We start from the raw sequence: 11,377 nt of genomic DNA on the forward strand, positions 1-11,377 counted from the left end.
AGGGCTTTTAATTTGTTATCGTATGTAGTTCTGCAACATTTGAACTGTAACTTTTTCATGTTTGCATCCCTGCATAGTGCAATTATCCCCCTAAAAAAGCCTTTAAAATAATGATAAAAATCAGGATAAAAGAACTAAATAGAGACATATTCAAATATAATCTGGGTAATGGAATTACAGATAGTTTTTAGTTGTTTTGAGTGGCTGTTTCCAAAAATTTACAGTGAATATATACTGTTTTGTAAGCAGACCCCCCCCCCAAAAAAAAACAACTTCCTCACTTTGATACATTTTACTCTGCCCTTTCTAAGCATATAGGAAAGGGATAGAACAGAACAATGTATTTTAACCACACTAATTTTCTTTCCCATTCTTTCAGCTACTCTCATCATTAGAGAGATTCTTCTGTTTCCTCCATTCCTGCACTTTCAACACTTTCTGACAGAGCTTCTTGGATTATATTCACTGCTTCTCTCAAACACTAGGAATAAGTTCAGCCTTTGTTGTTCAGTTGCTAAGTCATGTCCAATGCTTTGAGACCTCGAAGACTGCAGCATGCCAGGCTTCCCTGTCCTCCACTATCTCCTGGAGTTTGCTCAAATTCATGTCCAAGTTTTAGTGCTGATAGTGTCTTATTCCCAGAAAAGCCATCAACTCCCACTTCCTCCAGGGGAAGGATGCTGAACTTCTTTTTTCTTCTTCTTCTTCTAATTTGTCCTTTTTGTCAGTACAGCATTATGCAGTCTAAAGTCCCCATCTGTGTATTTACCTGGACACCTGGGAATTTCTTTTTTTAAAAGAAACATTTTCCTCCAGCTGTGCCCTCATGGACAACTCCCATCTCCATTAGGTCTGGAGATTTCACAGGCTGAACTCCTGCCTATCTCCCTTGGATCAGCTCAGAATCATGCTTTCTCCTGAACAGGACATATGGACTACTTGTGGATGATTTCCCATGGCCCATTCACCTTTTATCACAAGCACACCAAGGTATCCACGTGGGGCACATGTTTTTGAGAGGTAAAGAGAATTTCATGGAAATGGATCCATGAATGGGCTTCCCTTTCCCCCGCCACCTTGCTTTTCCCCACAGTAGTATCTCTTATGTATACAAATTATCTCCTTAAGGCAGACTTCTCAATCTATAAAATATATGCAAATAGCCTAGGGATTTGGTTAAAATGCAGATGTAGATTCTAATTCATTAAATCTAGGGTGGGGCCCAAGACCTTGCGTTTCCACCAATTTCCCAGGGGATGGTGATTCTGCTAATCCCTAGGGTGCACTTATGGCAACCCACTCCAGTAGTCTTGGCTGGAGAATCCCAGGGACGGTGGAGCCTGGTGGGCTGCCGTCTATGGGGTCTCACATGGTCGGACACGACTGAAGTGACTTAGCAGCAGCAGGGTGCACTTAGAATGGTAAGGTTCTCAGGGACAGGAGTGAGAATTAGTCTCATCAAAGCTATGTAAGGGTATGAATCAAAGGTATGACTGAACTTATGGATACAAGTTTCATTTGGATATATCATCTTAAGTATAAACCAAAAGAACCACAGTTTTATAGAAAGACCTAGCTGTGAATCCCATAACACTGGAATCCCAGGAATGAAAAAGCAGCTCAGAAGGGGTGTACTGAACTCTCAAAGAAAAATCATGTATCCCATTTCTTTTTTGATATATTTAGAATTTATTTCAGGTTGTCATACGGGTACAGAGTAATTAAAATACAGTCTGGTTATTTGAGCATTTCTTTATACTGAATATTTGTTTAAATTTTTTATGCTGAACACTATTTATACTATTTTTGAATATGTTATTTTGAGGTTTTCTTAGTAGTTTCTCTGTGTACTACAATATATGCTCATAGTTTACAGCTATTTAATGACTTCAAGTGAGATGAAACCTTGTTTCCATTTATTTCTCTTTACTCTCTCAATTTCTCTCTTTCTCTTTGTTACAAGATATAAATTAAAGAAAAAAATTTGCCATTGATGGCCTTTAGTATACTCACAATATTTTGCAACCATAACCACTGTCTAATTTAACACTGTGCATTCTGCTGCTGCTAAGTCACTTCAGTCATGTCCAACTCTGTGTGACCCCGTAGACAGCAGCCCTCCAGGCTCCCCGTCCCTGGGATTCTCCAGGCAAGAACACCGGAATGGGTTGCCATTTCCTTCTCCAATGCATGAAAGTGAAAAGTGAAAGTGAAGTCGCTCAGTCGTGTCCGACTCTTAGCAACCCCATGGACTGCAGCCCACCAGGCTCCTCCATCCATGTATTCTAATCACCTTCTAAAGAAACCATATACCTATAAGTAGTTACTCTCCATGCTTCCTCTCCCTAGTCCCAGGCAACCACTAAACTACTTTCTATGGATTTGGTTGTTCTAGATATCTTATATAAATGGAATCAGAACACATGGCCTTTATGTCTGATTTCTTTCACTTACCATAATGTTATCAAAGTTTATTCATGTAGTAAGATATATCAGCATGTCATTCATTTTCATAGCTGTATCATATTCCATATTAACTGGTATGTGAATGGGAAACTTCTATTATAAAGTCATTATACATTTGTATTCATTCAGGACTGGGACTAGGGTGACAAATATGAACAAAGTGAAATAATTATCTTGAACCCTTAATTTTACAAGAAGCTAAAAGCAACTTAATACTCCTGATAAATAATAAGATAATATTTTGAAAAATCAAAATTAATGTAAAAAGTCCATGATAAAATATCAGTTTTAAATAAAGACAGGATCAGTATTACTGCTGTCTCTTCTTGACATTGGCTGCAATGTGGCTTGGCACATCACTGTTACTGGCATTGTATTTTATTTTTTTGTTTTTTAATTTTTTTTTTTTAGCTTTCTAAATTTTTATTTATTTATTTTTAATTTCTATTTTTACTTCATTTTACTTTACAATATTGTATTGGTTTTGCCATACATTGACATGAATCTGCCACGGGTGTACATGCATTCCCAAACATGAACCCCCCTCCCACCTCCCTCCCCATAACATCTCTCTGGGTCATCCCCGTGCACCAGCCCCAAGCATGCTGTATCCTGCATCAGACATAGACTGGCGATTCATTTCTTACATGATAGTATACATGTTTCAATGCCATTCTACCAAATCATCCCACCCTCTCCCTCTCCCTCTGAGTCCAAAAGTCCGCTCTACACACCTGTGTCTCTTTTGCTGTATTGCATACAGGGTCGTCATGTTACTGGCATGTATTTTAAAAGTTGATATTTGCTAGTCAGACATTTTCATACTGATTTTGATAAAATATTATACTGGAAAAATATTTTGTTTTGATTCCTGAGTTTTTGGTGTCACCTTAAATTGGGCACCAGAAGAGAGTGTCTCAATCACTTCACCTTAATCCTGGCCCCTAGAAAAAAGAATGGCAACCTACTCCAGTATTCTTGCCTGGAGAATCCCATGGACAAGGGAGCCTGGCTACAGTCCATGGGGTTGCAAAGAGTTGGACACGACTGAATGATTCAGTTCAGTTCAGTCGCTCAGTCGTGTCTGACTCTTTGCAACCCCACGAATTGCAGCACGCCAGGCCTCCCTGTCCATCACCAACTCCCGGAGTTCATTCAGACTCACGTCCTTCGAGTCAGTGATGTCATCCAGCCATCTCATCCTTGGTCGTCCCCTTCTCCTCCTGCCCCCAATCACTCCCAGCGTCAGAGTCTTTTCCAATGAGTCAACTCTTCGCACGAGGTGGCCAAAGTACTGGAGTTTCAGCTTTAGCATCATTCCTTCCAAAAAAATCCCAGGGTTGATCTCCTTCAGAATGGACTGGTTAGATCTCCTTGCAGTCCAAGGGACTCTCAAGAGTTTTCTCCAACACCACAGTTCAAAAGCATCAATTCTTTGGCTCTCAGCCTTCTTCACAGTTCAACTCTCACATCCATACATGACCACAGGAAAAACCATAGCCTTGACTAGATGGCCCTTAGTTGGCAAAGTAATGTCTCTGCTTTTGAATATGCTATCTAGGTTGGTCATAACTTTTCTTCCAAGGAGTAAGCGTCTTTTAATTTCATGGCTGCAGTCCCTTACTACTAATGTTTTTTTTTTTTTAATTTATGCAAACTACTTTGCCCTCATATACTAATAAAACAAGAGAAAATACTAGCAGAATGGACCAAAGAACAAGATGACTTCCAAAATTAAATTAAAATGAGTTAAAAATTTAGTGAAAGGCTTGAAATATAAAGTCTTGACAACCCTCAAGAAGATAAATCCAAAGCCAATGACATAAAAATATGAGAGAAAAAAAATTCAGTCAGTTCACTTCAGTCACTCAGTCATGTGTGACTCTTTGTGACCCCCCAGACTGCAGTACGCCAGGCTTCCCTGTCCATCACCAACTCCCAAAGCTTGCTCAAACTCGTGTCCATTGAGTTGATGATGCCATCCAACCGTCTCATCCTCTGTTGTTACCTTCCCCTCCTGCCTTCTATCTTTCACAGCATCAGGGTCTTTTCTAACAAATCAGTTCTTTGCAAGAATCTAACCAGAAAAAAACTAACATCAGACTATTAAGAATTTAAAAGTTAAACACACATGTACACACACACCCCTACACATACACACAGAGGAGATATTTATTAACTAAATTTTACCAGAAAAATTCTGTGACCTAAAAGGTCTCCAAAGAGTGATAGAAGATTCAAACTCAGGAGCATCTTTGCAAAATTTCAGAACACCAAAGATAACAGAATACAGAGAAAAAAAAAAGAAAAGAAAAATTTCAGACAAAGGAATGAGTATCAGAATGACATCAGGTTCTTGAAAGAACACTTTAAGCACTGTGTGGGCAGATACTCTGCTGCCTGGCCTGCCTCACTGTGAATGACTGCATTATGTCTGAAAATAAAAATACAGTGATGGTAAGTGACATTTGTAAGAGATGTTACCGAGATAAATCTGAACAAAGTGGTCCCCAAGTACAATACAATCAAGAGTCTGAAAAACCCAGAGCAGGTGGAAGGTGAGCCACCATCCTTAGAACGGTGTGCCCTCTTATACATTTGGCACATTTGAATCACACCATAATATAAGTTCCACAGGACCTGAGACCTGCTTTACCTGTTCACTGAAGTATTGGCAGCATCTAAAGTATGGTGTGACACAAATAAGTGCTCTGTAAAAACTTACTGAGCAGATAAATAAATGGATCTTTGAGGTCCATCACTGATCGTCTTATGAGGAAGGTGGATACCATGAAAAAATGTGTTTAGACAAGGTGGGAGCAAGAACATCCTGGCACAGCATGAATCAGAACTGCAGGGAGCACAGAGGTTTCCCATTTTTGCGGGTCTGCATTGGGAGCTTGGGTGTTCCCCTCTGGCCTACTTCATGCTACATTCTTAGTTTTAATTAATAATGGAGACTTTAATGAAATATTTGGAAGCACAGAGATGCCTAATAACAACACAAAAGCACTTGCTATTAGGAGGCTTCATTTCTAACACTTGCACCCTTATTACTTTTAGGTATTCTGTTTTGTTTTCCAACAGTTTAAAATACATGTTTCCTAGAGAAGTCAGCACGTCTATTTTCAGAGTTTGAAGAAAACATATTTTTGGCATTTATATATTTATGTCTCATTTGTTGGTTTATTATTTTTTCTGGTATTTATTTTTTCTCCTTATTTCTAATCCCTCTAATGAATTTAATCCCATCCTTCACATGTATATGCCCAAGATAATGTTCTGAACCTTGGCAGATCTCAACTAAATACTTTTTAATTAACTCACTGCCATTTCCATCCCTGGTTTCATTTGGACCAAAAAAAAAAAAAATAAAGTTGTCCTGTCTCTAGCAAATGCCTTGAGATGCCTGACAGTGCACTGTTGTGAAAGACTTTGACAGACTTGCCAAGCAGACTAAAGGCTCCTTCCTTTAACCTTAAAGAAATGTCCCAACCGCTCCCAGAAATATATGCCTCCTGCCCAGGAATAGGGAGCAGAGCCAAGCCATGTCATGCTTCTGCTTAGATTCTTGTTAATCTGATTTTCAATTATTTTTAAAAGTTTTCCTTTGGTAAATGTACCAAATAAGTGCATGTGATTCACTTCAGGGACCAAGGCACTTCTGCATTAGAAACAGGCCAATCCTGTGAGTGATTAGAAAGTTTCCTGGAGGACCATTCTGTGCAAATTGAACTTAACACAAGATCTGACTTCAAAGGACAAAACTGATGGTTAAGTGGAGAAAAATTATTCCCTTATGATTAAAAAGAAAATGGTATATTTTGTGCAGACTGGAAGCATCATTCTGATGCAAAAGCTTCCCTCTCTCCTGCCTTTTGTGAGGAAGCAGCCGAAGAGAGAGAAACTAATTACACTCAGAATTTCCTCTCCCGGGAAAGCTCTGGACTAGCGCTACTTCAGGTGAGGTCTGTGGACCTGGTTGCCACTCCTCACACTGCTGGTTGCTGTTAACAAGACAAAGAACTTGCAAGGGAATGTAAATCCATTACATCATTAAGCAGACTTTTGAGTCCCAGAAATTCACAAGGAGACTTCCTTGATGAAGGAGGCAGGTCTTGATTCACATTCTGAGGTAAGCTTCTTGTCTCCATTGAACTGGTACTTTGGGTGGCACTGTGGTAATCCATGGGGCTTTTCAGGTGTCACTAGTGGTAAAGAACCCACCTGCCAATGCAGAAGCCTCAAGAGGTGAAGGTTCGATCCCTGGTTGGGAAGATAGCCTGGAGGAGGAAATGGCATCCCACTCCAGTATTCTTGCCTGGAAAACTCATGGACAGAGGGGCCTGGTGGACGACAGTCCATGGGATCACAAAAGAGTCAGGCATGACTGAGTGACTGCATGTATGAACACGGTAGTCCATGGTGGAAGGAAAACTCCTGAATTGACTCTTGAGAAGCCAATGAATTAATTCTGGTTGCAAGTGACAGCAACACACCCAAGCCAGCCCAAGAAAAGACTTTAAGGATGCAAACATGGAAACTCGTGGAAATCCAAAAGCTGAGGTCATGGATCAGAAACTTCCAGAAGCTAGAAAGCCTGCTCCAGAAGCAAAGTGCTCTAACAGGAGCAGCAGCAAAACCTTGTGACGTACATATGTATGCAGTTCAGTTAACAGGTTTTGGAGACATTTCACTCCTCTGCTTTTACTTACAGTTTCTGCTTTCTCCTGACAGTGTGTATCAGTATCCAGCACATAGTGAACTGAATCTAATTCAACTTGAGGTCACTTTTTTCTCAATGGATTTTATTAAAGGTAAAAGAAACTTGGAGTTATTAAACTTCTGCATGGGGATTATAGATAATACAACGGCTCTAGCAATATATTTGAAAAGCACTTTACTTTCCACTGGCAATGATATAAAAAAGATTTTGATGAAGGTGTAGATCACAGTGCCAGTTACATAGACAAGAAAAGGGTGAATAAGAAGCAGAGCTTAAAATAAGCAGTTTAAAAGAGACAAAAATCAGTTGTCTGAGCAACAGATCTATCTTGCAGATGTGCTTTATTTAACCTACATATTGCTTTCACACACCTTTACACTCATATACACTTACTTGTATATTTTAAAATTTACCCTTGTGTATTAACCCATTTTGTGCTGTAAAATGCACAAAACTCATATGTACTAGGTTACTCTGTGGCTGCTGCAAAAATTGCCACAAGCTTCTTACAGTTCTGGGGGCCAGAAGTCCAAAATCAGTTTTACTGGGCTGAAATCAAGATGTTGGCAGGAGATCTGTTCCTTGAACGTTTCAGCTACTGGTAGCTGCCAGCATTCCTTGACCTGAGGCTGCATCATCTAATCTCAGTGATCACATTGCCTTCTCCTCTTTCATGTGAAATTTCCCTCTTCTCCATTTCATAAAGACATTCATGGTGGCATTTAAGGCCCACCCACATAATTCAGGATCATCTCCCAAGATCCTCAACTTAATCACATTTGCAAAGACCCCTTTCCCCGAGATATCTTGGGGCATTGCATTCAGCCTACCACATCCTATGAGATAATTTTTTGACTATTATCTATGAAAGTAACTATCATATGATAAAAATGAATGGTTGCCAGAAAATAAATCAGGTTCAATATAAAATACAGATCTCTGTCTTTTCCTGAAAAAATGGGAAGACTTCGATAAACTGGGGCCAAATCCTCAGTAGGAACACAGGTGGTTGTCAGCAGCATCTGACCCTGTGTAGAACTCACCTGTGGTCTCCAGCTCACTATTGCGCCTGTTTCTGGTACTTACTTGGACTCTGAATTGATTTGAGTTTGTAACCTCTGACAGAGTTGCAATGTTCACAAAGGCACACCTCTACTACAAAGTACCAAGGATACTCTCATGGATAAGGTCTGCTTGAGCAGGTTCTAAAGGTTAGCCAGGCAAAGTTCAGGGTGGGGAAATAGGTAAGCTCATTCTAAATAAGTAAGCAGAGCCAGGAAGCTGGGAAAGAATTAGCTTCTAAGCCACTGTATGGCACCCCCATATTTCTTCCTACAGCCTTGAAGGCAAGATTGCTCTTACATGATGGTTGAACCCACCTGGAATGAAGGGATCCTAAGAGAGCCTCAGTAACTTCATTGTGGTCTTCACCCCATTAATCCCATATTAGAATCAACTGACTGGGGCAGCTGGCCTATTCTACAAGGTTCTGGAAGGCACAGTACATTTGTCCCTATGGCAACTTGAAGACACAAATCATAATGCAGACACAAAATGAGATGCAATGATACTCCTTGAGGACAAACAAGAAGTACATAGCTTTCATTACCTTTATCATGGTTCCAGAAGTGCTTTGTGTTTATCTGGGGAAAGAGACAAGCCCCTGAGCTGGGAGCACACTGGTGTGTTCCAGGAGCAGTGAGGAGGCCAGTGTGTCTGCAGTGAAGGGGTGGATTGAGGAAGTAATAGGAAATGAGGGGAAAGAGAGGACCCTGTAGGCTGTGAAGGGATTTGTTATTTATTGTGATAAGATTGGATAATATGGGAGGATTTTGAGCAGGGGAGTATTATGACCTGAATTGTCTTTTACAGGCTAACTCTGGCTGCTATCTAATCTGGGATTAGATTATAGCTGGTTCAGAGTGGTAGAGGAGAGATGAGAGAAAGAGTCACACAAGAGAAGAGTGTGTCTGCCCTGGTGGTAGGAGAAATATTTCTGAAGGGAGAGTAAGAAAAATGTCACAAAGCTCTTATACTAATTAGAACCAGGAACATCAATATATGATTATATCCCAATTTAAGACAATGCAATAAGGTTTCAGGGGAAGGACTATGGCATAGGACTCCAATAAAACTCTATACCATTCCTAAAATAAGTAAAATGAGCCAAACATACTTCTTAAAGAATTGGAAAATAGAAGAATAGCGCTGGAATCGCATGGCTCCCATGCAGTGGCCTTATCATTTATAGGGTCTTTACTGCGATGCTCTATAACACTGGTTTTCACTCCCTCCAAAATAAATAAAAGGCACAGTGCCATTTACATTAGTAAATTTGACTGAAAATTCCGTGGGAAAACAGGAAAGAGTATTTATATCACAGGTAAAACTCCAAAGAGAAATTTCTTGATATTTTGTTCATTGATTAATTTCCAAATCCAAGCCTCTCTACTCATTCTCTGTACTTCCACCAACTTCGTACAAGGCCCCTTTACTGTCCAAAGGAGTTAAGCTCTGGTTCTCAGCTTAGATCCTCTTAACAAAACCAAACCAAAAGTAGTTGTCTCTCCCCTCGCTCTTCCGACGTAGCAACAATCTATTTTATTGTTGTTCAAGCATGGCTCCAAGTTCTAGTCTCCTATTCCAAGTAGTTTATTAAAATAGTAACCCAACAAATACAGGCCTTTTCTAGGATTAGGGATGTTGCTGACAGGAAATACAATTTTTCTACACATTGTGATGAAAAGAAGTTTGTAATTTTTATATCAAAATTATAGAATATCAAACACTTTGTAAAATTTTGTCCAGAAATAGAGAAATAGTGAAGTTCATAAAATGGTACACAGCCAGTGGTGTCCTGCAGCCAGTTCATAGTGGCTCATGAAAGCCATTATTGTATGTTCTCAACATCCAAATTCAGGGGCACCATGCTGTAGCTGAAATAAGCCATGATGCCGCTGTTTACACCACAGGAATTATAATGCTGAAATCAAGCCTTTTTTTTTTTTTCCTATAAAATTGATTTGCCACATATCACTTCTTATTGGAAGAGACAGCAGAAAAAAACTTATAAAAAGTTCACTTTCATTCTCCGACTTGAAACAAGGAAGACTGAGAAGTCTAAATGAGAATTCCACATAAAAACAGATTAGAAATCAAGTATGAAAAACCTGTATGTTGATCTATTTAAGTGTACAACTAGAATCAAATGACTTGGGGCTTCAGTTCTTCAAAGGCACACTAGCCCATTCCTCCCTTGTCATTCCCCTCTCCCCTACAATTAAAAGACCCTGGATGTACTACAACAAAGGATACAAAGTTTCTGAAAGTGAAAAGAAGGCTGCTGCTGCTGCTGCTAAGTCCCTTCAGTCGTGTCCGACTCTGTGCAGCCACATAGATGGCAGCCCACTAGCCTCCTCCATCCCTGGGATTCTCCAGGAAAGAATACTGGAGTGGATTGCCATCTCCTTCTCCAATGCATGAAAGTGAAAAGTGAAAGTGAAGTCACTCAGTCTAGTCCAACTCCTAGTGACCCCGTGGACTGCAGCCTACCAGGCTCCTCTGTCCATGGGATTTTCCAGGCAAGAGTACTTGAGTGGGTTGCCATTGCCTTCTCTGGAAAGAAGGCAGAGGAATGCCTAAAATTCTTGGGCTATAAAGAACAATAAGATAGTGAATTCCCTGGGTTTCCTTGTTCCCCACTGCATCCCCTACCCCCGGCCCTGCCACCGCCACCCACCCATGTATCCTTTTTTTTTTTAATTTTTATTTTTACTTTATTTTACTTTACCATACTGTATTGGGTTTTGCCATACATTGACATGAATCCTTGAGAAAACATTGCAGAAGCTTCCAACTCAGCACTGCTAAACAACATAAGCAGGACATGGTCCTCCTAGCCAAAGAAGTCAGGAAAGAACAGCTAACAACAGAAAATCTTTTCAACAGTGCTTTAACCTGACACAAATGGAAAAGCTGAACTCCTTGCTGAGGTTTCATTGGGGTTGTATAGTAGCTCTAAACCCTCACAGAAGCAGGTGGCATCTCTGATTCCCCTTGACAGGTGGTGTCTGCAGAGCTGAGCATAGAGCTAATCTTGCATCTCCCATCTGGGAGAAGGAGGTAGTGAAAATTTGGTTGGCACATTGTGTGATGTTGGATGAACTAAGTGGGCAGTTGATCTTT

This window comes from Ovis canadensis, chromosome 2 (genome assembly GCF_042477335.2).
Source record: "Ovis canadensis isolate MfBH-ARS-UI-01 breed Bighorn chromosome 2, ARS-UI_OviCan_v2, whole genome shotgun sequence".
Taxonomy (NCBI): domain Eukaryota; kingdom Metazoa; phylum Chordata; class Mammalia; order Artiodactyla; family Bovidae; genus Ovis; species Ovis canadensis.